This window comes from Lissotriton vulgaris, chromosome 5 (assembly GCF_964263255.1).
Source record: "Lissotriton vulgaris chromosome 5, aLisVul1.2, whole genome shotgun sequence".
Lineage (NCBI taxonomy): Eukaryota > Metazoa > Chordata > Amphibia > Caudata > Salamandridae > Lissotriton > Lissotriton vulgaris.
Genome location: NC_141693.1, coordinates 1,520,761,959 through 1,520,775,974, shown reverse-complemented (window position 1 = coordinate 1,520,775,974; position 14,016 = coordinate 1,520,761,959). Strand labels below are relative to the sequence as shown.

The 14,016-nt window shown below is 45.9% G+C and overlaps 1 protein-coding gene across 2 annotated transcripts in view; it reads right to left on the bottom strand.

The window, feature by feature from the left end:
• The window catches only part of STRIP1 (striatin interacting protein 1), a 287,397-nt gene that overhangs the window by 22,289 nt on the left and 251,092 nt on the right, over positions 1–14,016 (bottom strand). The gene's annotated exons all lie outside the window — the stretch shown is intronic.

The following is a 14,016-nucleotide window of genomic DNA, read 5'->3' as shown; positions in this document are numbered from 1 at the left end:
TTCCTTGGCCACGAAAGGAGCGAAAGGCACCCGTTTGCTGGCGCGGGCCGAGAGGCCCAAGGACTTGGCCGTAGCCCTGGAGTCCTTAAAGCGCTCAAGCGCATGGTCTGCCTTGTCGCCAGAGAGGCGACGGCCATCAAACGGCATGTCCATAAGAGTGTTTTGGACATCAGCCGAAAAGTTGGCGGACCTCAACCAGGCGTGGCGACGAATCGCCACCGTCGTTGCCATCGCTCTGCCCAGTGAGTCCGTGGTATCCAGCCCACACCGGATGGAGTACCATGCCGCATCTCGACCCTCCGCAAGGGCTTGGGCGAGTTTAGTCCGGACCTCCTCCAGACATTGGTGCAGCACGTCCGCGACCGTGTCCCACAGAGAGTGGGTGTAGCGGCCCAAGAGGCATGCAGTGTTGACTGACCGCAACCCTAAACTCAGGGAGGAGAATACTGTTTTCCCGTATTGCTCATACCTCTTGGATTCCAGATCAGGGGGAGCCGTCGGGAATGCGGTCTGGGAGTTAGAGGCCTGGATGACCAGACTCTCGGGGTGGGGTGGGTGAACAGGAAGGAAGGGTCGCCCGGAGCCCGGTGGTGGCGTCTGGCCACGTTCCTATCTACAGGCTGACCTGTAGCAGGCCTGGACCAAGTGTCCAGAAGAACGTCAGACAAGGCCTCATTAAACGGCAGCAGAGGCTCGGCCGAGCTTGCCTGCGGTTTAAGGACCTCAGTGAGGAGGTTAGTCCTCATGGCCGCGACGGGGAGCTCCAGGCCCAAGGCCTTGGCCGCCAGCGTCAACACCACACTATAGGCAGCCCCCTCCTCCGTAGCCACGGTAGGAGGGGAGACAAAACCAGTTTCTGGCGAGGTATCCAGAACACTGGCCTCCCCTAGCTCACCTGTCCAGTCCTGATAAGACTGGCACTCCTGTGCCAGAGGGTCCTCAGACCCCTCCCAATCCCCCTCGCCATCCATCTCCTGAGACCCCGGACCAAAGGATGGGGCCCGAGTCATAGAAGTAGAAATCTCCCATCAGCGTCGAGAGCGAATCGAGGGAGGGATCGGGGACAGCGCCGCCCGGAGGCGGCACCCTGGGTGCCAGTGTCGGCGAGGTCGTAAGGTCGACCGGTGGTGACCCGGATCCGGAACCGGATCCTGTGGGGGCCTGCGGTGCCGGGACCGAAGTCACCGGTGGCGTCGGGCCCGAAGCACCTGACGGCGTCTGGACCGAAGCACCTGACCCGCTGGGGCTCCCAGTCGGGGCCGCTGAGCCCAAAGGCGCCGGGGAACCCGACAGAGGAGTGAGCGACCTCATGGCCGCGAGGAAGGCCTCGATCTCCTCCGGCGTCGCTTTCTGCCCAGGGTCTGAAGGGTATGAAGCAGGCCGCGACGCCCGAACCCCCGGCCGCGTTACGCGAGCATCGGGGGAGTCGGAAGAGCGATGACGTCTCTTCTTGTGCTTACCTGAGGACTTCGAGCCCAATGACCGAGGACGACTCCCGGAGCTATGGTGGCTCCGACCCCGCGACCGGTACCTCGACCTCCTCCCGGACCGGGACCTAGAGCGGCGCGGGCCGACTGCCGGAGCTCGAGTCGCTTGCGGGATCGCTCCCGTATATCTTTAGACGTCAGGGCTCGGCAGTCGGAGCAGGCCTTGTCGTCGTGGTCGAGGCCCAGGCAATGAAGACACCGGCAACGGGGGTCGATAAACAACATCAGTCAGTCGCAGTCGGCATAGGGTTTGAACCCGGGCATCCCTACCGGCACCGTCGGAGTCGTTAGACTTCGAAAAAGGATCAAAAATTATCGAAAAAGTTTAGTCAAAAATTGACTAAGGGTGCCACTTTTTCCGGATCAGTGCTTGCTGGTGCGGAAAAAAGAAGAACTGACGTCAGCGCGCGAGGGCGGCGTCTAAGTACTCCGGCGACGTCATCCCGGCGCCAACGACTGCCGCGTTGCCGCAGACGACGCCTACCGACACGCACGGGCACTGCTAGGCAAAAGTTTGCGGATCCAGTATGACGCCTGGGGATATTCTAAGGTAAGGAATCTAATACTAACCTGTTTCTTTCAGATACCACCTCTACCAATACCACCACTACACCACTGCGCACTCATTTTCATTATATTATATGTCACCACAATTTTACTTTGAATATTAACAACTTTAAAACAAAAATGCATAATAAGATTGCTTTATTTAACAAAAAGTAAAACCTTTGTTTATAAACACATACTTGCCTGTGTTTCAACTGCATTGAATAGACGTGATACTTTATGACTTATCTATTATTTGTGTAGCAATTGCTCTTTCCCGACAGAACCACTGTAGCTTTTCATATATACATACACACACAGGTTCTGAGGGACACAAGTTTACCCCATTGTTATTACACATAACCTTCACTGCTAGGCATTTCTATCCACATGCTCAACCATGAATGGTAGCCACCCCTCAGAGTTCACACCACATTGTCCTACTACTCCTCCTTCCTTACCCCTTACACTGTTTTTGAATGGAAGGAGGTATCACCTCATGGATATCAACTCTCCCTTACTTTAGAATATGTATTGGGGCACTTGTAACTGTAATCAGAGAAGAAGCAGAGTTGTGAATGCTGGTTTACAGAGGAGCAAGTAACACATCTATGGGTTTCATTAGCCAGGAGTGATAAAAGCCTACTATGCCAAAGAGGTATACTTTCTTCTTGACTGGCTAGATAGACATGAATCAGTGTGATGTTACGAATTAGCTAGTTGCTACAGAGAGGCTGCCTGATAAGTCTTGAGTTACTCATGTGGATCAATGCAATGAGAAACAACTTGAAGTCCCAGCATAACTGTTTGCACTATACGGTCATGTTAAACAAAATGTCTTCCCATTATTCTAACTTGTGTTTGCAAGGAGCTTGTGGCGGCAGGTGTATTGAGTTCTGGCAAGCTAGTGGCGACAGACATCCATGCTTTTTCAATGGGAAATTAAGGGAACCAGCTTGATAAGGTACACCTACAAAGTAGTATAGTGCCTGCACCTGTTATTGGGATGTCCATCTTTGATTCGGTCTACCGAATCAAGTGGTACATGCATTTCTTTCATAAAAAGTCTGGCTAGCAGAAATACAGGTCTGTAGCACTCCGGAAAGTTTCCTTGTCTTTGGAATAAACAATGATAACATATCTGGAGGTCTCCTGTAGTGTTCTGGCTTCTTAGCAGAGAGTAAGGAAAATGTTACATGCCCTGTAAGGATCTGTTTGTAGCGTGTGATGCCATAGAATCACATGATTTGCATACTCCTGATATTAAGTGTTGGGAACAGACCTTGCAACTTGTTTTTAATAATTTTTGTGCCACAGGATGGTGTGTGACACCTGCCTTAGTCCACAATGAGAATGGCCACCTACTGCACTTTAGAGTGTAGAGTAATATGATGTGCCATGTACATTGTAAATTGATAAATAGTGTGTAATTAAGAAAACATGTACCATCACTGCTAGCTTCCCGGAAGGATGGTGGGTACATTTGAAACTACTGCATTACATGCTATAAACAGGTGCTCAAAGGGTAACATTTTCTGTTCATAGCAAGAATGGCTGCAGTTATACATACTTTGCATTAACTCAAGGATTCCTCCCAGGAGTGGCCAAAGGGCAGGTAATGAAGATGTTTGAAACAGGATCCTTAACACAGTCTGGCCAACCATAGCCTGTTGACAAGCTAGAATGCCCACACAATAATGCTTTGTAAGTGACATGGTGTTTACTAGGTAGCTGCTTTACAGATATTAGTCAATGTGATGTTACTCCAGAAAGCCATGGTTTCTCCCTTCTTGTGTGTAGTGTGGTTCCCAAGGGGTGAGGCAAGCACACATTTAGCTTTGGCATAAGTCTGTTTGCATTTGTCTATCCATCTTGCAATCCTTGCCTTAGAAATAGGGTGACTTTTTAGGGTTTAGCTGAAACAAAAACAGCTGGTTTGTCTTGTGGAAAGACTTAGTCCTGTCAATATAACACATGACTGTCAACTTAACATCTAAGGTGTGTAATGCTCTTTCTGCAATAGAAACTGTTTGCGGAAAGAAAAGGGGCAGCTCAACAGTTTGGTTCATGGGGAAAGGTGAGATTACTTGAGGCACAAAGTTCAGGTTAGTTCTACAGATGTCCTTGTGTGCCTGAATTAAAGGTTCCTCACTAGCAAGGGCTTGTTACTCACTGACATGCCCAAATTAAGTTATAGCTACAAGAAAAGCCACCTTCCAGAAAAGAGCTGTGCATTTTGCGACTGTAGGGGTTCAAAAGGCAGCTCCATGAGCCTTGTGAGAACCACAGTAAGATTTCCAACTGGCCTGGAGGTGTTCTTAAGGGCATCACTCGAGTCACTCCATGAACTCCCCAAGCACAGGAATTCTGAAGTGGGATGAGTGTTCCCTGCTTTTTCATGCATGTGGCTACAGTGGAGGTGTATAAAGGTGTATGCTAGACCAGTCTGCTGAAGAAGTAAAAAGATAGTAGATATAATTAGTTAGATATTCAGTAGTGGACAAATCTTTTTCACTTGGCTGCATAGATAGCTTGCATGTGTAGTGGGACTACATATCTCACGCAATATCATCATACATTTCTCTAGGAGGTTTAGATAGTCGAACTCCAAGACCTCAGATACTAGGGCGCTAGATTGAGTTGTTTGGAATGCAGTGCCTAGTTTAACCTCGCTGTTGTCTGAGAAGGTCCAGCTAGATCGGTTGCTTCTTACGGGGCCTGATGAAAATCTCCAGGCGGACTGAGTACCAGGGCTGTCTAGCTCAAGTGGAGTTCACTAGAATGATTGTCGTGGATACCTGCTTTATTTTCCTCGTAAGCGATGTGTGGGAGAGGCAGATAAGGATAGGCAAATACCCCTGACCAGTTCATCCATAGTGCACTGCCCATGGACTGTGGGTGTGGATACTGAGAGGCAAAACTAGTGCATTTTGTCTTTTCTGGAGGGGATGAAGAGGTCAATGGCTGATGTTCCGATCTCTGGAAATATCTGTGAAAAACTTGCATTTAGAGTTCACACACATGGACTTGTTGATAAGTGCTGCTTAACACGTCTGCAAAGGTGTTCAGCCAGAAAATAGATCTTACGGCGGATTGGCCAGTCTCCGCTTCCTTGTGGTAGCGTAGGTACCCCCTCTTTCTGTCTGTCCTCACATGAACACATTGCTGCAGGCAAGCGAGTGGAAGGCTTTTAGGGCTAGGCGAATGGCTATCAGCTCGTAGTAATTGATGTGCTACCTCTAGTAAAGAGGATTGGAGAGGGTGAGTGAGGTCGAGGTGTCTTCCATGGTCATATGATCCCCACCCAAAGAGTGATGCATCAATGGTAATGGTCACCTGTGGAAGAGGAGTCTAAGAATGCCTGCTGAGCAACATATTGTTGCTGTTTCTCCATTACAGAAAGCGCTGAGTGCTGGACTTGATCAACACTAGATATTCCCACCGACACTCCACTTTCTCACGAAACATTGTCGGAGTGGGCTCATGCACAGTCTAGTGTGTGGAACATACCCAGAAGCTTAATTACCAGTCTTACAGTCAATGGACAAGTGGATTGAAAAAGAGACTTCACCCTCTGCTGGTCGGGGTCTCCTTTCTCGTGACATTTTTTAAAATGAGCCCAGGTGGGTGGATCTGCTGTGGTTGGAGATGGGATATCTTTGCATTTAATTTACAATTAACCTTAAGCTGTGGAGCAGGGTTAGAGCTGTCTGAGTGAGTGCTAGGCATTGTTCTAACACAGGCAGTGCTTAATTTGTGCCGGTGCTTGCCGGTGCTTAGCACCGGCACTTAATTATCAGGGCCGGGTCTACACGTGTTTAGTACACGTAATTGATTTTTATACTGCGTGGCACAAAGTGCGTGCTGCACTGCTGCTCTACGCTCGCCATCACGGAGTCACGAGTAGTTCAACATCTTCTCACTTATTATTTCAGTCAGTAACTGTAATATCTAACTGAATCTCAATCTCTTCTTGGCGTGTTGAATTAATGCAGCAGCTGCGGCTCAGTGTTACCGCCCGGCCCAGGCCAGTGGGCGGGACACGGAGTTTGGGCAGGGCTTTGTTGATGACTGTCTTCTGCGGGGGTTGGGGCCGTGCGCGGCAGCAGAGTGCGCAGACATTTTTTTTACATTAGAATGGGCGCGCATTTGCTGCAGTGCCACCATGCCCGGCCCCAGCATACCCGCACGTCACAGAGTCATCGTGGTCTAGGTTCTCAAGCGGCCGCTCTCGCTCTGTCTAGTGAGAGGCGAGCGCGATCTGGACAACGTTGGGTTACCTAGAACAGGCAGGCAGCACAGCACCAGGTGAGGCATGGCCTGGTGGTACTAGGCCTAATCATTATCAGCAGTTAAATAAATAAAGGTGCGCAGCGCAGCATAAGGAGCACGCACCAGTGAGGTGAGCGCGAGCGAGGCAGGGCCTGAACAGTTAAAGAAGCTGCGCAGCAACCTGCCTAAAAGTAGAGTAGTCCCGAGAGAGAGAGAGTCCTCAGTCGGACAGTCCGACTGTTTAATCCATTAATAATGATATGTTGATTGATATGGAGTGGCCGCGTGGTGATTATGATTCGATTATAAATGTTTTTTAACTTGATTGATGATAATGATGGCAAGGCCCGGTTGCCGCGCCGCGGGTCCTTAGTTTGATGAGTTGCGGCTGGATTCAGTTTTGGTTTTTCAAGTCTGTGCCTGTGCATGACGCCGACGGTGACCGACTACCTAACAAGAATACCCAATGCTGGATTGAGTCAGTGGTTGTATGATGCCAAGCAGCCAATTTAACCACGCGCCTGCCTGCTTGCTTGTGGACAGCCAGGGCCTGTGTCTGCAAGGTGTGGCAGCAGCAGGCCTAATCAGTTAGCCCAAGGCTGCAGCGGCAGCCTGCAGGCTGTGCAGCGCAATACTACTTCAGTCAGTGTGTGTGCGTGTGCCAGTGTCCGGTAACTTTAGTTTTAATTGAAACACACCCACACACACTGAATGCTCTGTTGTTAGTTACTGTGATACCGGGCGGCCGTTCGCGCCATGTGATGCCAGTGCCACCGTGATCATGCCGCCAGTGGGTGGCGTTTATTTTATTTTAATAGTTGAATGTAGCGCTAGGTTGACCCGTAGGTATCAGAGCGCTTTACGTACACACAGTTTAAAAACACAGAAAGAGACTGCACTCATCATTGTCTTAAATCTCTCCTGCCCGGCGTCAGGCAATTTCCTCTCCTGGGGGTTATTTTGTTGTTTCTTGCGCTATGTTCTGAAGCTTTTTCCAAGAAAAATAGAACGCAGAGCTCGCAATACGGATAACTAGGACAAGGTGAATACATGGCGATGAAAAACTTCACAAAGTTTACTTCTCACATTTGCTCGAGTTTATTTGGAAAGCTGAGCTTGCAGACAAAAACTCTGCATGCATTTATAATGGTGCATGGGAAACTCCAGCAAAGAGTTAACTGGTGGAGAAGAACTCTGTAGATATTTGTCATTGTGTCTGGGTTCGATAAGAGTGAACATTAACTCCCAATGTGTGTTAAAACTGTGCACGGGCTCCAGCAAACGTAAACCAAGAAACATTGGAAAGCTTTAGAAATTAGAAAATTTGGAAACTTCGCAAAACTTCAAGGGCATGCACCAAAAAAATAGAAACAATTTGAGTTTCTCCATAGGATTCAAATCTGCGATATTCATTTTACACATACACAAACTCTGCTGTAGATTATTGTCTCGCTGAGGTAGTTCTCCAAGGGTTTACAAGTAGTTCCAACTTCCAGGTCAGCAGGACCCGAATTTCCCAGTCGTGGTCTAATCCTAATATAATTTTTCCTAGGACAGCAAACAGACTACAACTCCCAGAATGCACGCATTAGTCAAATGAAATTTGTGACCGGTCAACATGGGGCTGAGGGCTGCTGCCTGCTTGCACCCTTAAACTTACCAGCATTTAAACCTGTGGCGTGCAGGTTACACACAGATCTCTGCAACATTCCCCCCAAAAAGTGTCCAGGCCATTACCGCCCTAAAAGTGGAATAAGTGTATAAATGCCACTGGAGATATGAAGGTAGCTCTATTCTGACTTCTGTCCAATAAATGTACTTTCTCACATACGTAACCCAAGACCAAAATACCAAAAATACTCAGGTATTTATTTGCATAAGCTACTCAGTTTACTTGTGTATACAATTAAAATGAATCTGAAATGTGGGCATTTTTCGTTTTGTAAAAATGTATTACGTTTTGCCTCTCTCCCTACCCAGTGGGCCCATGAAATAACATTTCCTGAACTTTCTTCTCCTGTCCCGCCTCTGTCAGTGTCTTCCCTGGGGCAGACGCGCTTATCACCTCTGCATTACATGCCTGTAAAACAAACAAAAAGCACAGAAAAGGCCTGCAGGTGAACTAACTGCCTTTGAAGGGGCGATGGCCCATGGCAATTGATTGCTGTTGCTTGCCAAACCAACCAACACTACTTTTTGTTTGGGTGCACACAGTCATGCGTACCTCCCTTTCACCCTCGGAATCCTCATCAGACAAAACAGTGAAAACACACAGACTGAGAGGGCAGTGAAGGGCAAATGAAGGTGTCAGTCAGCAGGCTGAGCAGGGTCTAGTCACGTCACCATTATACTGCGTGCAATGCATTCCAACTCGGTGTTCTTGGTGAGGCTTGGACTTGTGACTGGGCCGGGTGGGCCACAGCACAGCCAGTATATTCTTGTTTTAAAAGCACCTGCTGCTGAGTTCCTTCCTGACCTCCAGTAATATTCAGGCATACATTCAAATGTCAAGATAACTAGTGATTAAACGTCTTCATAGAGAGAAACAGGAGTCTAGGGGAAGTTGTGACTGCTTGTAAGGTAGTACAGATGCCAGATGGTTACTATACCTGCTGCAAAGAACGTTTACCATGCTGATCAAAAAGTGTATGTAATCATGTAAAGTAGGTCAGTGACACGTGTTACTGCTTCTGTCAGAGAGATCCTTTTGTTACTTGCTATTTGTATATATTACATCTGACGTTTGGCAGTTGCAGATGCGGGTGGAGCCAATATAGTAAGTGGGCGGAGCCAGAGAACGTGGGCGTGGCCTCCGTCAAACATTTGAGCACCTGCACTTCAAATTTTACAAATTAAGCACTGAACACAGGTAGAGAGCGAGAGATTATAACACTAGTTGCACTCTCCCAGCATCATCAGTCACACACAAAAAGCAACTGGAATGTTTTCATGGATTGATCAGTGATAAATGTATTGATCCTTTCACTGAACCTCTTGGATATCCAAAATGACAGGATTAGGCGCCTCATTCACTTGATAGCGACATGCTTAATCATCGGCACCTATCCACACCCTGGTAGGATGGTACCACCAGGGCAGACTCAACTAAAGATGGAATAGGAGTGCTTAGATTAATCAAAACTGGATAAGCAGGGATCCAGGTGAGGAGTATATATTTAAAAATATCTACAGGTATACCCATCAATTTCTTTTATTCACAGGGTGCCTGGGGTATGGTTAAAAACATATTCTGAGTTTTTTTCTGAAAGCAAATGTTCAACTAAAGCTGCTGTGTTTTTGCCAACATGTTTCAGCCCCCGCTTAGAGCCCGTTCGGTTCTGGGGCCTTCGTCAGGGCTTGCTGTGTGAATCCCTGCTTGACTATGCATGCAAACTATGCATACTAGTGAGGCCTCTGGCTCTCACCAGTCTCGGTCTTCTGTTCTTAGGAATTTCCTACAAGACAAAAGGGTTGGCGAGGTTGTAGGTGGACAGTAAACTTAATTCCCTATAATAATTGAAACTCTGAATTGTCTACATGGTCCACATTTATAAACATTTTTGTGAATTATAATGAGCCATGCTGGTCTTGCCTCAGAATAAAGGTGGAAAGAAAAGGGGATATGGGAGGGAAAAAGGGGACCCCTCCTTGGGGATAAAAAAGTGAGATTTGTGCTTCCAAACGTCTTCAGTGTAGGTACAACATTCTGATTGATGCTATATCTACAGAAAAGTTCATTCACTGTTCCTTTTGGTTAAGCAATATATATGTTTTCATTCTAAGGACCAACAATTAGTTATCATAGATATATCTTATAATTTAATATACTTTTAACATACAATCCCTGAGGACAAAGTGTTAGGTGACAAATATGAGATCAAGACATGGGAAAAACCATTCTTTTAAGTTATTATGCTTACCCTCGATTTGGGGTTTTCAAAATTCATGCGGTCCTGGAGAGTGGTGCAGTCTTATTGTCACACTCTTTGTAGGTGAAAAAACATTCATTAGAGTGAAATAAAGCACTCCATTCATATCACAAAACCAATCCATTTTAGTTATACCAATTCCTGGATTCTGTAGTGTCTCTCAGGAGTCAGTTTATATTCTTTGGAAAGTTCTGTCCAGAGGCAAGTAGTTAGTACCATGTACACTCATGAAATGTGCCAAAGTCTTTCTAACGCAGTAGATTGCTTTTGTTTGTTTAGAGAACCTTGTGAGCAGGGTTCTCGTATAGTTCAGTTTATGGTTAGTAAATGCAGAACAGAGAAGTCCATGCGTATGTATGTAAACTGAGAACTGCAACAACTACAGGTGTCCGGGAAGGCGGGTGGGCGCATATGAATCTACAGCTCTACATGCCAACAACAGATGCTTACTGGGTAAGTAACATTATCCGTTCGAGACATGTGAGCTGTAGATGACATGCTTTGAATAGACTATAAAGCAGTATGCTCTAGCGGTGGCTAACCTGTAGTTGTCTGAAACAGTGTTTTGAGTATTGCCTGGCCTACATTAGCTTGTTGCCTTGCTAACACATCTATACAATAATGTTTGGTGAATGTGTGCGGTGTAGACCATGTTGCTGCCTTACAGATGTCAGCTATGGTACTATTCCCTAGGAAGGCCACGGTTAGCCCCTATTTTGAAAGTGGAATGCGCTCTAGGGGGTATTAAGTTCTCTTTGCTTTCACATAACATGTCTTAATACATTTTACAATATATCTTGCAATGCCCCATTTAGATATGGGATCACCTTTGTGTGGTGGAGCAAAAGCAACACAGAGAGTTGCTTTGTCTTGTGAAATTCTTTTGTTCTTTTAATATAGTAGAGCTTTAGTAACATCAAGGGTGTGTAGAGCTCATTCTGCTACAGAATTAGGTTCAGGAAAGAATACCAATTGATTGATAAATGCAGAAACTACTTTAGGGAGAAATTTAGGATTGGTGCAAAAAACCACTCTGTCTCTGTGAAGCTGAAAGAAGGGCTTGTGTATGGTTAATGCTTGGAGCTCACCAACTCTCCTCAGTGAAGTTATTGCAATGAGGAAAGCAACCTTCCATGAGAGAAATTGTAATTGGCACCTATGCATTGGTTCAAATGGTGGACCTTGTAAGGACTATGTTTTGGTTTCACACTGGTGCAGGGTGGACTTTTGGGGGTGTCATTCTTTCTAATCCTTCCATAAATGCTTTGATTACTGGTCTTCTGAATAGAGATAAGTGTTGTCTGTTTTGTACGTATGCAGCGAATGGATGTATAAGCTAGTCCAGATTGCTCTAAATGTAAGAGGTAACAGATGATATTCTGTATAGAAGTATCAAGAGGATTGATATAGTTATTGTTACAATAGATAACAAATCGCTTCCATTTTGCTGCATAACATGCCCTGGTAGGTGGCATTCTAGCCTCTTTTAGGATATCCATACAGTCTGGTGGTACGTGTAGATAAACAAACTCTGACTTCAGTATCTAGATCGCCAGGTTGAGTTCTTTGGGATTTGGATGCCTGGTTTCTCCATGGCTCTGAATGAGGAGACTGGAGGTGAGACGCAGCATTTGTTGTGGAACTACGGATAGCTCCAGTAGGTTGGTGAACCAAGGTTTTACGGGCCCATGTGGGAACTATGAGAATTAGTGTGAGGGATGATTGCCTGAGCTTTCGAACTACCAGTGGAATGAGTAGGAGAGGCAGAAAAGTATAAGCAAATATCTGTGACCAGTTCCTCCATAGGGAATTGACTTTGTAGAGTGGGTGTGGGAACCTGGAGGTGAAGCTTAGGCATTTTGCGTTTTCTGCTGTGACGAACAGGTCTATCTGAGGAAATCCTCATTCATGAAAGTAGGGGAGGAGAATCTGAGGATGAAGTTCCAATGGATTTGCTGCCTCGGTCTTCTCAGAAGGTCGACAATCTGATTGATTACTCCTGAAAGGCGTTCTGCCAGAAGAAACATTTTGTGGTGTATGGCCTATTTCCAAATGGCTTGTGCTAGGCGTGACAGTTGGAGAGTATGTCTCCCCCCCCTTGCTTTTGTATATAGTACATAGTGGTCATGTTGTACTTTCGAACTAGGGCAGCTTTGCCTACGAGGTGAGTTTGAAAGGCTGTGAGCGCTAGAATCACCACTATCAGCTCTAGGCGGTTTATATGGTGTTTTTTGTGCTTTTGACTCAATAAGCCTTGGATTGTGTGATCCTGTAAGGGAGCACCACAACCAGTGAGTTATGCATCTGCCGTTAGCACGGTCTGTTGAACAGGGTTGATGAGGCACCCTCCTTTGGATAAATGCTGTGGGTTCCACCACTGCAGAGAGTGATGGGTGCGGCAGTCTACCAACAATAGATCGGTTAAACAACCCTGCTACTGGTTCCACTGAGTTGGTAAGCATTCTTGAAGGGGACCTATGTGAAGTCTTGCATGGGATATGATTATGATGCAAGACACCATCATTCCCAGCAGTTGCATGAAGACTGGATGGTATTGAGTGGTTGGACTGAAACTGAGTGAGAAGAGACAGAGACACTGTATTCTGGCTGCATTGGGAGAGGCTAGAGCGTTTTGAGTGTCTATGGTGGCTCCCAGATGCTGTGTGCTTGATGGCTGCAGATGGGACTTCAAAGCATTCACTGTAAACCCTAGTTGATGTAGTAGGTGGATTGTGGATTGAGAGTGTTGGAGACACTTCTGGTAAAAGCCGGCTTTGATGAGCCAGTCTTCCAGGTAGAGGAGGGGGGGCGAGGGGGTGTTTGGAGACGTGGATGTGCTGTCTTATTAGATGAGCTGCGACTACTGCCAGGCATTTGGTATATATTCTGGGTGCAGTGGTGACTCCAAACGGTAGTACTTTGAATTGGTAATGTTGACCCGCTATCACAAATCTAAGATATTTGCGATGAGCGGGGTGAATTGGAATGTTGAAATATGTGTCCTTGAAGTCTAGAGTAGACAAAGTCGCCCAGTTGTAAAAGTGAGAGCACTTGTTGAAGAATCACCATGTGGAAATCAAATCGTCTCACAGTATGTAGTGTTTTAGTTCTCTAAGGTCTTAAGGAGATGTCCTTTTTGGGTACTGGCTCTATGGCTCCTTTTAGATTCCTTAAGAATAGTACACCTTATGGATGCTTTAAGGTCCAGGAGTCAAGGAGAGAAACAAAACAACAATCACACACATGAATACTACTTAGACCTATGTAATTTTTCTGGTGGCCTACAGAGGGCGCAACAGTAGGGCTAACCCACAATAATGAGTCTTTCAATACAGGGATGTACAAAAGTATTATATTTTATAAAAAAAATAATATTTCATCATTTTCTTTTTTATATTCTTTTTATAGGATCCTAATTTATGAAAATATTAACATTTCTTTTTTTTATAAAGATCTCAGTTTATAAAAACATATACATAATTAGGAAGGACATTTTATTTTGTATCTGCTATAATTGCCATGTATAAAACATATTATTCACAGATAAAGATATGGAAAGACATATACATGTACTCTAATAACGCACATCCATACCCCAAAGAGACAAATCACCCTCAATCTCACTTAACATACTTCACTCTCACATTCAAAAACAGTCTCACACAAAATAAATTAGGGGGAACCCTCAGTATTTTTTTTATATATGGCATACACCGTTGACTCGAAGGCGAACTGAAACCAATTCTAATTTTGTTCCACTTTGGTGTGGTCTTTGAGGGATT